Source organism: Microtus ochrogaster, chromosome X (assembly GCF_000317375.1).
Source record: "Microtus ochrogaster isolate Prairie Vole_2 chromosome X, MicOch1.0, whole genome shotgun sequence".
NCBI classification, from domain to species: domain Eukaryota; kingdom Metazoa; phylum Chordata; class Mammalia; order Rodentia; family Cricetidae; genus Microtus; species Microtus ochrogaster.
In genome coordinates this window covers 1,665,959-1,670,521 of record NC_022026.1, presented here as the reverse complement: position 1 = coordinate 1,670,521, position 4,563 = coordinate 1,665,959, and positions in this window count along the sequence as shown.

Here is a 4,563-nt window from a genome sequence, read left to right as displayed (position 1 = left end):
ATCAACACCATTTAAATGTTTCGTGGCAGGACCTCATAAGAGCTGTAGGGTTTTGCAGCTGAAGCTGAGTCAGGAAGCCTCTCTTAGATGAGAGTGTTTTCTTGCCTCTAGCAAGCACAGTAGAACTGAGAAATGGCAGCTACCAAGAAAGCATGCTTTACTCTTTCCCAAGCTTTCTCAGGCTTTCAGTGGATTCAGTTGTCCACACATCTGGGCCCCAATTTGTAGTAATAGAAGCAGCGGGCTGCTTCCCGCCACCCGGCTAGCTTTACCTGAAATAATTACATGGACATGATTTCTCAGCATAAAAATCCCCAAGTTATTTGTAGCATCTTGTTCTGTTTCTAATTCTGCAGTTCAAAAATGTACATCATTTGTCAATCATGATACCTGCATGTGTCCAACTTATTGATCTACAAATAGAAATTGAACCTGATAGTCTCTAAAGTCAAATCACTTATTCAGCAAATACTAAGAGTACAATCAATGTGTATGACATTTTGTTTCATTTTGGTGGTGGAATGATGAGTCATATACCCTCTGCTCATGAACGATATGTTCTAGAACAGATAATGCTAACCAATAGAAGAGATTAAGTGCAGTAATTGGGAATTCAATAATCATATGGAATAGTTAGAAGAGGAAAAAAGTTGTTCCTTGTTGAGGTAACTGTATAAACCCTGAGCTCAGAGAAGTCTTGGAGCAGTAACATGAAGCCAAGCAGAAAAGCATCCAATGAGATTGTAATATGGTATGTAACAGGCAGAGTAGGTCTGAAGCAGTTTGTAAAACTTGTTAGAAACTACAGTTTGCAGAGTCCTGTTCACTCTATAATTTATGACTCATTAAGAGATTATATAATGTCTGGGGAGAAGGCTTAGCCAGGAAGACTGCTTGTTGCACAATCATGAGCATCTAAATTTGAATTTCTAGCACCCACATAGACAGTGGTGCTGGGAAGCGGGTGGGTAGTGGTGATGGTGGTGTGTACAACACTGAGGAGCTGAGGAGCAGAAAGTAGGTTACTGGGTCTTGCAACCCATGCAGCATTATCCAGACAAATAAAGGCAAGTTTCGGGTTCACTGAGAGACTCTGTTTTAGGGAGAAAAGATAGAGATTGATACAATAGGACATCCAATGCCTTCCATATATATATATATATATATCACATGGCAGAGATTAAAGAAAGGATTCTGAATTTAAAAAAAACATTGCTAACATGCTTCAGTGCAAATAAATGGTTATATATAGGAAAATGTAAGGGAAGAACCTGGAAGACACTGTCTATAATACACTAATTTTAGGACATTATTTGCTAATCTGGTGGCTGGATAGGTTTTCGTCAACTTGACAAAAGCTGGGGTCATCTGGGAAGAGGGAACATACATTGAAAAAATAAGTGTATCTATAATACATACCTGTAAGCAAGTCTGTGAGGGCATTTTTCTTAATGATTTACATGGGAGGGATCAATCCAGCCCACTGTGTGTGGTACCACTCTTGGGCAGCTGGGCCTTAGAGAGGTAGCTGAATATGAGCCTTGAAGCAAGCCAGCAGCATTCCTCTATGGCCTCTGAATCACTTCCAACTTACAAGTTTGTGCCCTGACTTCCCTCAGTGATGGATTTGTGACACTGAAATATAAGTCAAATAAATCCTTTCATCCCTTAAATTATTTGCAGTTAGAATATTTTATAACAGCAGGTAAAAGCAAACTAGGACACCTGATAATAAATTGAGACAATATGACTTCTTAATGCCTGTAACTCTTCAAGACGCTCTATGTGATTAACATAGGTCCAGTTGATATGATACATATGATCATTCCTTATGATACCATAAGGAAAGAAAAAAGTTTGCATTTTGCACTTCACCAAGGACTTTATATTAATCCATTGCACGTCCTTTTGGAGTATTTATATACAGCTAACTAGTCAGAAATAGAAAGTTGTTAAAACATTAGGAAGGTCAGAGGGTTTTTGATTTTTAAAATAGTGTAAAACCTACAATTTATGAGCATAAGAATGAGCAGGGAGACAGTTTAGCAGTCATTTACTAATATATTAATATCTCTGAGTGAAGACTAGAAACCATATGGAGTTGATTACTTCAATAAACATGCAATTAGATTTTGGAAGGAGCGATCAGCCCAGCTGACTGGAATGACTCATATCCCAAGAAGCTTTATATTTTCACCCTTCCATAAGAAAAAGAAGTCATACCACTGAAGTATCATTGACTGATAATGCATATTGACAAGTGTATCAGACATCCACATAAAGAGAAATATTAAAGTAGGTATTATTTGATTTGCCTTTCTCAATATGAGGTTAAAGTAAAAACCAGAAAACAAAAGAAATGCTACCTACCAGGACTATTTCCTTCAGTTTTAGTTAACACACAGAAGAGAAACACAACCAAGTGACATGTGGGTGGAAGTACTTCAGTCTGATAAAAAGCACACTACACAAGGTTAGGAATTCTAAAATGAATCCTCATAATTTCCCAATTGCTCCATACTTTCAATGGAAAAAAAATGAAGCTAGAAATCAATATAATAGAGAAATAATACTAGGACAAGTTTCCCATTTTTGTAGTAATTGTGTGACACAACTCAGTGACAAAGCATTCCATAAAGCCTGCTGGGCACAAAGCAGAACTCAGGAGTCAAAAGGCCCACTGAACTTCAATTGGGAATTCAAAAGAACGAGGCAGCATGTTTGCATATATACAAAGGGCAACAAAACAGCATGCTGCCTTTGAGAACAGTGCTGCTAAATGTATGTTTAAGCTGGAATGTTGCCAACAATTCTATTTGTGAGAGTTAATATGACTGTCAATAAGGTTGTCTGAGAAAACGTCAAGCCAAAAGAACAGTTGATTATTGAATTTCCCAATTTGTGGGGATGGTAACATGCTAAGGCTATTTATTTGTGTGCAGCTGCCCACAGGGAGAAGTTCTTCTGTGTTTTATACATACCTTGGAAATAGTCGGTAATGCATCAAGGTTCTACTAAAAACAACTTATGTTCTTACCTGTTTGAGTCTTTATTTCTGTTTGGCAGCCTGCTGATTGCTTCTACTTTAAAGCCCAGCTCAAAATTTCTAGAGGCAATCATTTCTGTTCACCAAGAAAGTGCTCCTTCACAAACTGCCATTTTCTATGCATTCCATTGCCATGGTCTTTATGTTTTACTTCTATTATCAAATCTCAAAGAACTCTTCTCACTTAAATTAAATCTCAGCAGCTCTGGAATAAGCCAATCAGGAACTACATTCTAGTAACACCAGTTATTCCATCTATAACTTTTAGAAAAAATAAAAAAAACGTTATTCTAGTTTCATTTTGTTGCTATAATAAAAACACCCTAATCAAAAACAATACAAGAGAAGAATGAATTTATATGACTAGCTTATAATTCCAAGTTACAATCTGTGCTGGTTGTTTTTTGTCAACTTGACACATCTGAGAGGAGGGGGCATCAATTGAGAAAATGTCTCCAGAAGATTGGCCTGTGACCAAACCAATTGAGTGTTTTCTTAAGGAATGATTGATGTGGGAGGGCCCAGACTATCATAGGTGGTCCCTCCCCTGGGCAGCTGTTTCTGAGTTGTTTACCAAAGCAAACTGAGCAAGCCATAAAGAACAAGTCAGTCCAGAGCTCCCGCCCATGGCCTCTGCTTCAGTTTATGACTTGAGTTATTGTCCTGAATTCCCTCAGCAATGGACTGTTATTGTAAGATGAGATGAACTCTTTCCACCTAACACTGGTTTTGATCATGGACTTTAGTCACAATAGAAACCTAACTAAGACAATGGCTAAAAGGAAAAACTAGCGATAATACTGCCAATAAAAATGTGAAATACTAAGAATGTACATATTGGTGATATGAGAAAATTCATTTATAACAATCATGGAAAATTTTGGGAGTAACTACTGATATGTACATATATAACCCAATGTCCAGAAATTCTACTCAGAGATATATCCCTAATGGAAATATGAATGTTTGCCACAATACATAAAATACATTGCTCATAGAAGAACTATGGATTGCACCAATATTATGATTGTACTCAAAGCCTAGAATTATTCTAAATATAAATCAACAGTACAATGGATAAGCAAATTCTACTTTATTCACAAAATAAAATACCATAGGCAATACAAATAAAACAACTATGTGAAAATGCCATAAATGATTTCCATAAGATTTTCCTACGCAAATTGTATTACATCTTCTAAATATTCTGGTGGAGAATATATTTGAGGGGAAAAATGATCACCGGATACTTCTTGGGAACAGAGAAGGATAGACATATAGAAGTAGATGCGGATATGAAAAATTGGAGATTTTGACAGAGTGCACTGCCTTGTGATAGGAAACCATACACAGCTTTTAGGGAACAGTGTGAGGTGCATAATAGAAACAGCATGCTTTAAACTGAGAGGACTGAGCCTTGCCGGGTAAGCATTTGTGGTGGTTTGTTTTTGTGGTAAATTGACATAACTTAGAATTACCTGAGAGAAGAGCTTCAGTTGAGTATGTAGATCAAGTTG